The following is a 14162-nucleotide window of genomic DNA, read 5'->3' as shown; positions in this document are numbered from 1 at the left end:
CCAATCTGTAGTGAGTTGTGAGTGGTTCAGAGTCCTAAGTGCCAGGGCTACTTGGTTGAGGATTACCACTGCAGTAAGTCGAGGGAGCAATTTTTAAGTGCACCTAAGGACATACTGTATTTTATCTCTCATCAACTGTCATTTCTTGTTTCCTACTTACTAAGAACTATTGAAAGTAAAATGCTGGCCTTATAAGTCTTCTGAGCTACAAAATTGCCAAGGTATTTTTTTTTATAAAAGGACAATTCTAAGTAACTTATGGCCAATTTACTCTGTAATGATTTAAAGAGTAGAGAAGACAGAAACTCACTGAGTATTATTATTCCACCATAAAACACCTTGGAAATTTGAGATTTTAGATGATTTACAAAGTTTTAGCATAGGAGGTAATTTCATAGGCAGCTCTTACTCTCAAATTACCCAATCAAATTATCTAGAATCTGTTCTATGACCTTTTCTTCATAATTGTTAATAATTATAACTTCATAAAGTCACATGGCATTCTCCATAAAACATATCCTAGTTAAATAGTTCTACTTTGACAACACTAAAATTTTTAATGACCCAATATTAAGAAAGAGGTTCCTTTAATTTAGGAATTATGATTATATGCAATTTCAGAAAGTAAAACTCATTTAATTCTTGTTAGAAGAGATAAAATTTTCAAGAGACATTTTGAGAGGCTATAGTTATTACCCAGGAGGTTAAAGCATTTGCCACACGGATGTGAAAACCTGTGTTCAGATCTGAAGAACCCAGGTAAAGCTGACATAGTAGAGTGTATCTATAATCCAAGTGAGAGACAGAGATAGGGGACCCCCTGGAAGCATGCAAGCCAACTAGCTTAGCGTGCACAATGCAAACGACAGGAGATTGCAAACAAGGAAGGAGCTGAGACTCAACATCCAAGTTTGCCCTCTCTTCTCCATGCATGTCTCACATACACACACCGCACACATAAAATCACCCACATGAACACACATGAACATCATCATACACACAGACATACACTAATTGTTTTTTAAATATTGGTTTCATTTTTATAGATCCCTAAAAAGAAGACAACATTAGTAGTAACAGAGTAAAACTAGAAGGAAAAAAAGATACCATGGAACAAGAAAGGGGAGAGTGAGGGAATGAACATAGGAGGAAGAAGGAGGAAAAAGAAGGAAGAGTTAACTGGACCAATTTACCTTGTTTGTTTTACATATAAATTGTGAATCCTAATTGTCCAAGAGTCCTTAGAACAAATTCAAACTCATGATTCAAGATGCGTGAAATTGCTTTTGGTTCCAATATTATGAAAATTCTTCAATAGAATTAGGATATTCTGTAAATTGTTTTATAAACATTTTAGCTGATGCATAGTAACTGTGCAGACAAAGAATGGTGAGAGGCTTCCTTACATGTGTACAGCATGTAGTCAACAATCTCGACAACTAACATACATTCCTCCAAGCATGTACTATTTCTTCATGTTAAGAACATTCAAAATTGTCTCTTGTAGATATTTGAAATGTACAATGAATAATTGTTATGGATTGACATCTTACCTTTCTATAAAACATCAAACTGTCCTTTTCATATCTATCATTGTACCCATTCCATTTAGAGTACATATTGTGAACCAAAGAGACCCGGTTAAGTCAATTACAGGTTGTGGAGGGGAAAAAAAAGTATATGTTAAAGTGACCAAAACTATTATCTTTTCATCACAGACACTTTCTAAGAAAATGGTCACACTGGCCTCCATAGATCTAAAGAAACTCAGGATAACTCAGTATCAAAGGCAGTCTTAAACAAAAATGAAAAGAAAAACTCACAGTTTGTGTTAATCGCAAGATTATGCAGCTTAAGGGTAATGGAAACAGGAGACAACAGAAGGGATAAAGACCAAGCAGATGCCTTGTTTCCAGAACCTTTGCTTGGTCTGTGTTGTCTTGTTTATATCAGATGTCATGGCTCCGTGAAGCATTCTGTGTTTCCCCTGCTACATCTGAGGAAACCAGAGGCCCTACCCACGAGCCTCTGTAGCAGGCTAATCTGCCACTTAGAGCAGTTTAAAGGCTCTCGGTCTGGAAAGCATCCTTTTTGAAGGCGATAGATCATCTCATTTTTGCAAAGACATTTCGTAAAGTTTATTTTTATTATTTCCTTTATTTTTGAAGACTATATTGTATCATTTCTCTCTTCTGTTTTCTCCAAAACCTCCCATATATGCCTCCTCACTCTCTTTCAAATTTATGTCCTCTCATTTCATCAACGTAAGTTCCTAATAAATTTATATGCAACCTTCTCAGTCTATGTAATGTTACTTGTATGCTTTCACAAAGAACTATAGGCAACTAAGGAATGCAAGAATGGAAGAAATAGTCCACCCCAAAGAAGAGCAAACCAACTGGTTATCCAATACCAAATGCCCAACAAGCTCCCTTTTTAAGTATCCCACAGAGGCTCAGCTTTTGTCCAGGAAGAATTGGAAACCTAATTTTAAAAAAAAATCTGTAAAGTTCTAGCATTCAGTGTAAAGTCTGTAGCATCCTGGAATCAGCTCTTGAAATTTTCTGTCCTTGGTCTCATATAAAGAAAAATGGTAGATGTAGCCATTCGTACAGGACTCTGTGGGTGCCTCTAAATGACCACCTTTCCTTTTAAAGACTTGGAATTAAATTCTTCCTGAAATAGGCCTGGTGCTGTCATCATGAACAATTGTGTGTGCTATTACTGGACAGAAACCAGGGGTTAAATCTCAGTATGCACAACCAACAGTTGTATAAATTTTGCCCACTAATCATTTACTCCCTGGCTGACCAGGTAAGTACATGGGTTTTGGCGTGTTTTTATTTTCTTTTATCCCTTTATTTATTCTTATCTTACACATCTTATACAATACTTCCAAGCTATAGCCTCCTCTACCTCTGCTCTTCCCAGTATGTTTTAATGAACATTTCCTGATTATAGTTAGTAAGTTCAACCTGAAATATCATACACTATTAATTCTTCACACATGGTAAGTGCCATTGAAAGTCATACAGGCACAAAGCCATCTGCTTACTCGTGCATGACAGATAGTCAAGTTTCTTTTAAATGACACATTTGCACAGCTCTCTGGCTTGTGGACTAAAACAGCTAAGGCATTGTCTGAACAAGGAAAAGGGTATCTAAATTCAAAATCTTTTTTTATTTTCCTAGCATTTCTCCTCTTTCCGCTTACCCTCCCAAATCACAAGCTCCCTACCATTTCCCAAGCCTATGCTAATTCCAACCAACTGAACCATCAACATCCTAACTTACAATCTAGAAAAAAGAAAGGGGAGGGAGGTTTAGTCAGTGAGCCTTGCTCAAGAGAGAAGCAAGGCTCTGGCCCTGAATCAGCAGATAAATCCCAAATAGCTCCATGCCACCCTATCAGCCAACTCCTCAGGCCAGAGGAGATTATGAAGTTTCCAAATGCAATCCAGAGACAGACTGAAATTTGGACAAGCAAGTACATAAGTGAATTATTAAAGTTATTCCATGAGTCCAAATTCTACCTGGAAGACCAAGTTGAAACAATTTTCACAAGTTAAGGAGTTTGCTACTCACGGTTTTGTTGCCCACTTTTGAAATTCAAATCATTGCAGGTTATTTGGCTTTCACAGTATTGAACGTCTTATTTAAAATAAGTGTGTCAGAAAACACTAAAGGAAAAAGACACATGATCATATCCTTAGGGGCAGAATAGACAGTTAGCAAAATCTAGCATCACTTTTTAAATAAAAGAACTGGAGATACTAGGGGTAAAACAGGCAGATCTCAACATAATAAAAGTGATTTAAAACAAGAAAATAGCCAACATCATCCTGAATGGAAAGAAACTCAAAGCATTTTCACTAAAATCAGGAACAAGACAAGGCTGTCCACTGTCTCTATAGCTATTCAATATAATACTTGAGGTCTTAGCCAGAGCAATAAGACAACTGAAGAAGAACAGGGGAATAAAAGTAGGAAGAGGAGGAGTCAAGTTATCTTTATTTGCAGATGTATGATTTTATATCAACATGGAAATTTCTTTTTTATGACTTTATTTTTTTAATTTTATTTTCTTGGAAAATTTATATATTTACATTTCAAACGTTATCCCCTTTCCCCCTCTCCCATAGCTCCCCACCTCCTGCTTCTATGACGATGCTCCCATTCCCACCTCAACACCCTGGCATTCCCCTACATTGGGGATATGAACCTTCACAGGACCAAGGGCTTTTCCTCCTATTGATGCTGGACAATGCTGCCCTCTGCTACATATGTGGCTAGAGTCATGGGTCCCTCTATGTATACTCAGTGGTTGGTGGTTTAGTCCCTGGGAACTCTGGTGAGGTCTGGTTGGGTGATATTATTGTTCTTCCTATAGGGTTGCAAACCTCTTCAGCTCCTTCAGTCTTTTCTCTAACTCCTCCATTGGGGTCCCCTTTTTCAGTCCAATGGTTAGCTGCAACCGTCCTCATCTGTATCAGTAGGGCTCTGGCGAAGCCTCTCAGGAGTCACCAATATCTGGCTCCTGTCAGCAAGCACTTCTTGGCATCAGCAATAGTGACTGGATTTGGTGGCTACATATGGGATGGATCCCCGGGTGGGGCAGTATCTGGATGACCTTTCCTTGAGTCTCTGCTCCACTCTTTGTCCCTGTATTTCCTCCCATGAGTATTTTGCTCCCCCTTCTAAGAAGGACTGAAGCATCCACATTTTGGTCTTCCTTCTTCTTGAGCTTCATATGATCTGTGAATTTTTTCTTAGGTTTTCTGAACTTTTGGGCTAATATCCATTTATCAGTGAGTATATACCATGTGTGTTCTATTGTGACTGGGTTACCACCTCACTCAGGATGATATTTTCTAGTTCCATCTATTTGCCTAAGAATTTCATGTAGTCGTTGTTTTTAATATCTGAGTAGTATTCCATTGTGTAAATGTATCACATTTTCTGTATCCATTCCTCTGTTGAAGGACATCTGAGATCTTTCCAGCTTCTGGCTATTATAAATAAGGCTGATATGGACATAGTGGAGCATGTGTCCTTATTATATGTTGGAACACCTTTTGGGTATATGCCCAGGAGTAGTATAGCTGGGTCCTATGTCCAATTTTCTGAGGAACCACCAGACTGATTTCCAGAGTGGATGTATCAGTCTGCAATCTAGATGCTGAGGAAGCATTTGACAAAATTCAATGCCCCTTAATGATAAAAGTCTTAGGAAGATCAGGAATTCAAGGCCCATACCTAAACATAGTAAAAGCAGTATACAGCAAACCAGTAGCCAACATCAAGCTAAATGGAGAGAAACTTGAGGCAACTACACAAAAATCAGGGACTAGGCAAGGCCGCCCCACTCTCTCCTTACTTATTCAATATAGTACTTGACGTCCTAGCCAGAACAATTAAACAACAAAAAGAGGTCAAAGGATACAAATTGTTAAGGAAGAAGTAAAAATATTACTATTTGCAAATGATATGATAGTATACTTAAGTGACCCCAAAAATTCCACCAGAGAACTCATAAACCTGATAAACAACTTCAGCAAAGCAGCTGGATATAAAATTAACTCAAACAAATCAGTAGCCCTCCTTTAATCAAAGAATAAACAGGTTAAGAAAGAAATTAGGGAAACAACACCCTTCACAATAGCTACAAATAATATAAAACACCTTGGTGTGACTCTAACCAAGCAAGTGAAACATCTGAAGAAAGAAATTGAAGATCTCAGAAGATGGAAAAAAATCTCCTATGCTCATGGATTGGCAGATTTAATATTGTTAAAAATGGCCAAAAACAATCTACAAATTCAATGCAATCCCCACCAAAATTCCAACAATTCTTCATAGAGTTAGAAGATCAATTTGCAAATTCATTTGGAATAACCGGGAGATTTCTACAGCTGATACACTGTCAGCAAAGTACAAGTATATAAAATTAACACATGCAAAAAATTATTAGCTTCCTATTATAGAAATGGTAGGCTGAAAAAAATAAATCAGAAAACCAGTACCTTTCAAAATAACCTCAAGAGGGTGTGTGTGTGTGTGTGTGTGTGTGTGTGTGTGTGTGTGTGTGTGTGTGTGGTGTCTATATAACTAACCCTAACCTAGCAAATGAAAAAACGTGTATAGTAAAACTTGATGACATTGAAAAAAGAAACTGAAGAAGACATCAAAAGATGGAAATATATCCCATGTTTATGGATGAGTGGGATTAATCTTGTAAAAATCCCCATGCTTCTAAAATCAATCTATAGATTCAATGCAATACCCATTAAAAAATTCAATATAATTCTTCACAGAAATTAAAAAAGCAACTTTCAACTTTATATAGAAACACTTGCACACACACACACACACACACACACACATCAAAAAACTAACCAAACTACAGACAAACAAAACAACAAGCTAGCTGAAACAATTTTGAATAATAATAGAACTGCTGGAGGTCTCACAATCCCAGATTTTAAATCATATTACAGAAGTACAATATAAAAACAGCAGGAAATTGGCATTAAAAACAGATACATTGATCAATGGACTAGAACTAAAGACTTGGGTATAATTCCGCATACCAAGAGGCAACAAATTTTCAACAAAGAAGCCAAAAAATACACACTACAGAAGAGACAGCATCTTCCACTAATGATGCTGGCCACACTGGACGGCTTCATGTAAAAGAGTACAAATCGATCCATATCTGTCACCCTGCACAAAACTGAACTCTGAATGGATCAAGCAGACCTGTTTCTAGGTCTTTTAGACCATCAGTTTTTAAATTCTTTTGATGATTTTTTTCAATACTTTTTTATCACCTCCTATCTTTTCAACTCTTTTTGTCATTTTTTAATGTCCAAAACAGATTTCTAAACATCTGACCTTGTAATCCTCCCAATAACCCCATCCAGAGTGCCATGAACCACTGTGCTCCTCTGTGACAGTGAGGAATGCATCCTGAAGAAAACGAAATGTCTAGCCCCAGAGGAGGGAACAAAGATCCCCTGAGGACACAGTCTATCCTCAGGACTCTGCAGAGCACTTTGTAAGCGACTCATCTCGTGCAGTGAATGAAGACAGCTGCTACAGAACATCCTGGATAGAAAAGAGGAAGCAACGGTTTCCCTGTGGCTCAGCAGCCAGAGCAGAATCCGGGTTTGTCTGCTTCCATTTTTACCAATTACTTACTGAGTGCCTTTGACCTTGTGCCAAGCTCTGTGTTAGCTACTGCACTTGAAAGATCAGGAAATAAAAATGAATAAAACAGAACTTGGCTTCAGAGAGTGTCGTATTCTCATGTTCAGGAGAGAGATTCTGCCTTCTGTGGGCTGTGTTCATCCTCAGGCCTATGCATATGAACACTGGGATGGGAACCAGAGTCCATTCCAACTGCCCTTACTTAAGAGACTCTCAAATTTTAGGAAGAGGGCAGGAAGGATGAGTGGGTGCAGTTGAAAAGTCCTTACAAGTACTGACCGTGGAAGAGACTTGGTGTTGAGAAAACAGACGGAATGAGCAGATGGGATGAGTGTTGCAAAATGAATTGCCTTTCTTTTAGGAGAAGAGACTTGGAATTTGTCTAAAGAATTGCTTTCCCTCATCATTCTCTTCATCTCCAATAAATAGTCTTAATTCTCCCAAATAGCTTTCATTAGAGTTTATCTCTGGAAAATGTTACATCCTAAAAAATTCCAACAATTAATGTTGTCCCGTCAGAACTACGAAGGGCTTTTAAATAGTCTGTTCATGATTTATAACGAGTTTGCCTTCTATCTGGAAAAGCAAGAAGTGAAGTGTTTGCACAGTAGCTGCTTTCCTCCTCATGTGGTTTGAATCAAGCTAATCCCACTTTTGGATGAAAGTTATCGTGGATTTGATGTTTATGATACACAATGGTATTTACTAGGTATTACAAAACTGCATTCATCGCTGCGTTTGGCTCTTCCTGCTCCTTTGAAATCAAAATAATATAAAAGCACGTCTGCCTATGAGGGAGAGAACTATGGTAAACGAAGAGAGAGATAAGTAATTTCTGAACGGTAGCAGTTACTTCTGGCAGAGGCTGACCTCAACAGATGACTGTCAATCAGGGCTGCTGCGCTCTTCCCTTCCAGGGGGAGCCTGAGGCTCTACGGGACATCCTGTGTGCCTGGAGAAGCAGCTCTCGGCTTCTGCCTGCCAGGACTCATTTCTTCTCCATCATTGCTGCTTCCTGGCCTTGTTTATGAACAATCAGGAGACTGACCCACCCACCACCCCCGGCACTCTCAACAAGTGGCTTTATTCAGTACAAAATGACTAATTGATGATTATTCCTAATGTCAGAGCGAAACTTTAATATGCATTGAAACAAGATTATGTATGTGCATCCTGTCCCATGCTGTCTTCAATCGCACATTGATAGCTATAGATACAGATCACAGTGCTCTATGTTTAAATATGAAGCATTGTGGCTAGTAACCAAAGCAAATACTCTAGAAAGAAAGATAATGCAATAATTCTTTCCTAAAATATTGAGCTCATTATTTATTAGTTGTGGTGAAGGCATGAAGCCAGGAAAAAGGATTTGTCACCACCCCACTTGGGACCTCAGATAAATATGATCAGAGCTGAGATGCAGCCCAGGCTGGACATGATCTCAGCTGTTTTTGTTTTTCTTTTTGTTTTCTCTGCCTATAACACTCCTGTGATTCCTCTCTCAGTAAGATTATATCCAGAAAGAGATGAGATGAGGAAAAGGACAGGATGAATTTAAAGTTTTTTTTCTCTAATTTCATCGATTTATTTTCAAATAGGCCATTTAGTTCCAGCAATTCTATTGCTTTTAAATTTATAGGTAAATTACTGCATCAGATTAAGGAAATGTATTTGCTTCCCTGCCATTGCTCAAGAGTTCTGAAATTGTTAGTCATGCCGAAAGTGGTTTATTCAGCCAAGCCAACAAAAAGAACTCAGTTCTGTGCTATGGATTTCACAGAAAACTGACAGTCTAAAACTGATCTGTCAAAACAGTGACAGGGGCCCAAGGGCTCAGTTTGGAGAGAGCTTGCCCATCATGCACAATGCCCTGGGTTTGATCCCCAGCATCATACAAAACTAAAAATGGTGGTGCCTGTTTATAATGGCATCACTTTGGAGATGGAGGGACAAAGATCGAAGTTCATGGTCATTCTTGTCTACATAGCAAGTTAGGTTACATAAAACCCTGTCTCTAAAAAACAGTGACAAGGACTGAGATGGATGTGGTACTATTAAAGGGTGTGGCCCTATTGGAATAGTTGTGGTCTTGTTGGAGTAGGTGTGTCACTGTATGTGTGGGCTTTAAGACCCTATCCTAACTGGGTTCTGCTAGCAGCCTTCAGATGAAGATATAGAACTCTCATCTCTGCCTGCACCAGGCCTGCCTGGATGCTGCCATGCTCCCACATTGATGATAATGGACTGAATCTCTGAACCTGTAAGCCAGCCCCAATTAAATGTTGTCCTTTATAATACTTGCCTTGGTCATGATGTCTGTTCACAGCAGTAAAACCCTAACTAAGACAGGGACCATTAAGACATAAAAATCTTTATATTCTTTGTTCTTATGTGTGTTTAAACAAATTATATAAATACATAAAATTACCCATATTGCTATAATTCTTTTGCTATAATTTTGCTATTACAGTAATATTCTGCTTTATCCTTTGCATAAACATTTCTGAGCTAGTTTACAAATGGGTCTTAGTTTTTCTTTTCAGTTGACAAGAGAAGAAGAAACAAGGGTAGAACCATAAATGCATCTTGACCTCTTTTTGTCACCCTGGGTAAAAGTAATCACCATGTCTGGCTCTTGGCACCCCCGTCTTCCTGTCTAATGCCTGGCTTACCAGTACTTCCCTTGGCATTCCCTGCACACCTCTTCTGGTCTACACCCTGGGGCTGTCTTTGATCTTCCTGATCTGGGTCACACCCTCTTTATTCAACCTTGGTTATTCACACGTTGCATTCTGAAAAGAACCAAGGACCTGGTGGAATAATCATCTCTTACCACAGGCTACAGATCATCAGATTTGGATTCCAGTGTCCATACACTAAGCCCCTAGTTTAACTTAATGCTACGCTACCCTTTCGCCTCTACTTGACCCCACGGTTGTGCTTGTGAGAACCTGGGTTTATTGATAGACATAGATATACTTCCAACTTCTTGGGTCACATTTCCTTTTCAAGAGTTTAGGTTGCTGTGGACTTAAACTGCTAGAGCCAGAGCCTTATCTCCCATTCAAGCTTTGCAATGAGTAAGTCTGACCCAACAGCGAGATTTTTCAGGTCAAGGCCACACAATTTATTGCTGATTCCTGTCTAGAATACTTCTTCAATGTCAAGAGCTACAAACAAAGACCTGCGAAGGCCATTATTTTTTAATGGATGGTCACAAAAATAGCTGAGAAATAGGAAAAAATTGCAGAGAAATAGGAAAATAATCAACAATAAAGAATAAAATTTCCAATGTAGTATTACATTAGTAAGTGGGAAAAGTTCCTTATACAAGACTATGACCCAGTATATCTATATAGCAGTAGTCTTTTAAAGACTACCTACGTGTATTGAATTTGCCAAGGAATGATAGGTTTCTTTCACTATGGAAAAGGAGGGTAAAAGTCAGGGAAGGTTAGAGACAGACTGAACATGTGTTCGTTGTTGGTATTTGATGTGTCAGTGTAGATTCATTAAAACATACCTGTATGTAACCCAAGCATAAATCTTCCTCCAACCACTAAGACAGCCTGATGTCTGTAACCCAAATCCAAATAGACAGCCAGCTTTCACATCTCCATAGACAACCTCAACTCTTCAACCATACTCCCTTTGGGAAAATGGCAACTTCACAGTCAACAAGAAAATGCAGGAGAGAGCATGCTGACACATAACTTTAAGAATAAGAATGTCATTGTGGTCAAAGACAAGGAAGTGTTCGAAGAGTAAGTAAGATCTGCTTAAAGGATCCAGAGGAAAGTTTACTATTCCACAGACACCACCGATTATTTGAACATCAAAGTAAATCAATACAGTGATGGCTTAGAACTCATCAAGCAAAATCGAAAAACATGAGCTCATGCTGCTACAACAACAAAAAAAAACCTCATGGCTTTATGAAGACTAGGATATTTGCAAATTTCAATGTATCATCCTATAAAATTGGTTATGAAAATAGTAACTTTGTACTGGAGCAACATAGCAGACACTACATTAGCCAAGTGATATTAATAGGAAATTCTAAAAGGTTGGTCTCATGACAAGAAGAAGATATAGCATATATATATAGTGTATATACATATATATATGGAACAGTTGGGAAACCAGTGGAGTTCCAAGGATTAGACAGCCACAAAGCATCAGTGTTATTTTTTTCCACATCGATTTTTTTTGTTTTTGTTTTGTTTTTGAAACAGTCTCGTGTATCCCAGGCTGGACTCAAACTAATTGTGTAGCTAGTTCTGGCTTTGAATCCAGTTCTTATTGATTCAACCTTCTTTGTTGACATCAAATCTTGTATGTGACACTTCTCTCTGGAAGAAATATCTACCAAACTATTCAGAAGGAGGGTAATAATGAAATATCATATCCACAATTGGCAGGCAACAGAATAGATGTTTTCACATTATACTTAAAATTTCTGTTTGAGACTGTTTAAAATGTTAAACTTTCTCAATTATCTCTCTTTAGCTAATTTAAATAAAGATCTATAAATATGACAATTGAATATTAAAAGTAAAATTATTTGATCCTCTGAAATTATTAAATATTATCAGTAAAATGACAAGATCAAATATTGTCCATCTCATTGAGCACATTTGGAGTTTCCTCCCTATGAAATCAAACACGGTGCTGGGGCCATGCTGGAATAGACTAACGCAGCATTTCTCTGTTATTCTGTCATTGATGGCATGCCTCTGTGCTTCGTTTGACCTTTGTCTACCTTTCATTGACAAACTAAAATATGATAGACTTTCCTTTTCTGCAAGATTCACTAGATACATCCAGTGTAAAATGTACTTGGGGAAATAGAAAATGCATCTGTCGTGCCATAAATGAAGCCATTTCATCTCGGATCTCAAGAGTGAGCCATGTGTGCATATTAAGAACCTGCAGAAATCGACACAACACAGCTCCCTCGTGTTTTTAGAAAGAACAATTAATACTTTTTCCAGTCAGAAATGAGAAACGGATTATTTGCTAATACTCTCATTGTCCTCAGGAATTCTTGATCTGGGGTTAATGTAGAGTTCGCTCATTTGAACTGTTCAGCCAGACGTACGTTATATAAGCATAAGATCTTTAAAAATCAGAGCTCTTTGATGACTGGGATGTCTGACATGTAAATCTTAAACACATGAAAGAAAGAATTATGATTCTGCTAAGGGCAAAAGATATGAGCTAAAGCAAAATGAGAAGAGCATGCCACACACCACATGGCACCTCTCAGAGGACAGGGCACAGCTGAGGTACACAGTCACCAGGAGACTATTAAAAACACAAAGTTGCTTACTGAGGTACAGGTTATGTTATCATTACAAAAGCAAAGGGAAGCCCGTACCAAAAGAGAGCTGGTTAAAAATGGTCTGGCATTTTCTTGAGATATTGAAACATGGGACCCTTTCTCATGACAGCTGTAAGAAAGGGGGGCATTAGGAGTAATGTATTCATTTCTGAACGCATGTAGTACATGGAATAAAACTGCATGTATTGAAGCCACCACGTGAACATTTAAAACCTAAGCTAAATTAAAAGGGAAACACTTGTCTGGATACTTCAGCTAAAGAATAATTCAGAAATAATTATCTAGCATATCGCGTATTCCTTTGTCTTTATTCTTGATATTGAATTACTATTGAGACAGTAGTTAATACACATCTCTTGACTCATATAAAATTCAAAGGAATCAGAGAAAGAACTGAAAGAGCTGAAGGGGCTTGAGACCCCATATGAACAACAATGCCAAGCAACCAGAGCTTCCAGGGACTGAGCCACTACCCAAAGACTATGCATGGACTGACCCTGGGCTCCAACCTCATAGGTAGCAATGAATATCCTAGTAAGAGCACCAGTGGAAAGGGAAGCCCTTGGTCCTGCCAAGGCTGGACCCCCAGTGAACAGGATTCTTTGGGGGAGGGCGGTAATGGGGAGAGGAACACCTATATAGAAGGGGAGGGGAAAGAGTTAGGGGGATGTTTGCCTGGAAACCAAGAAAGGGAATAACATTTGAAATGTAAATAAGAAATACCCAATTTAATAAAGATGGGGGAAAAAAGAAGAAAATCGAGAGATTTGTATGGATGACTCAGTTAGTAAAGTGCTTGCTTTTCAAATACTAGGACCCGAGTTCGATAAAAAGCAGGGCACATTGGTGCACACAATTGTTAAAAAAAAAAAATTCAAAGGAAAATATCTGAAAATATTTTGAAATCTGACTTTATGAGGTTTCTTTTTAGTCATGCATTTTTCTACTCTCTAAAGAAAATAATAATTAAAACCTCCCATGATACCAATTTCCTATTTTTTATATCCTTTCCTGCTCATTTAGAGCAAAACAGGACAGAAATAATGGTATTGTTTTTCCCTCCTAGTTTCCGTGGATTTCACATTGATGCACAGCTGTGCCTGGCCGGACCGTGGGGCTGTCTGACCACAGGGCTGTCTGTCTGTCTAGCAGGAGTGATGAATTTATGCTGATCCTTTTGGACCGTCCTCCTGTACTTTGTAGATTTCAGGCCACATTAGGGACTCAAGTTCTGCTTTAGCCCAGAATAAGTCAACTCTACTAGAGACTGCATTAATGGGTTTTACCTAAAACAAAAACTAGAGGTGCACTTTTCAAACTATCTCCCACATCTGACCCTTGCAGCTAACCATACTTGTCCCCCCAGCTCTAAGAACTCTAGAATTCCAGGGATGCTGTCCAGACTCAGTCTTCTCACTTCTATTTCTTTACCAGTATAGAAGTCATGATTTTATTTCTCTTCTAATCATAATGTCTATTATGAAGAGTCATGTGCCTCTCAACTTCAAGTATTTCAGTACGATTCTAAATTTAAACTACATGCATAACAGGAAGTTTCTTTTCCTATATGCTATGACCTTCATTCACAACAGAATGAAATGTATCTATA

The 14162-nt window shown here is 38.2% G+C and overlaps 1 pseudogene; it reads left to right on the top strand.

Moving 5' to 3' along the window:
• Positions 1 to 2754: 2754 nt before the first annotated feature.
• Positions 2755 to 14162, top strand: part of LOC116908217 — an 82951-nt pseudogene continuing 71543 nt past the window's right edge.

Source organism: Rattus rattus, chromosome 8, assembly GCF_011064425.1.
Source record: "Rattus rattus isolate New Zealand chromosome 8, Rrattus_CSIRO_v1, whole genome shotgun sequence".
In the NCBI taxonomy this organism is placed as follows: domain Eukaryota; kingdom Metazoa; phylum Chordata; class Mammalia; order Rodentia; family Muridae; genus Rattus; species Rattus rattus.
This window is presented reverse-complemented; position numbering and strand designations above follow the sequence as displayed.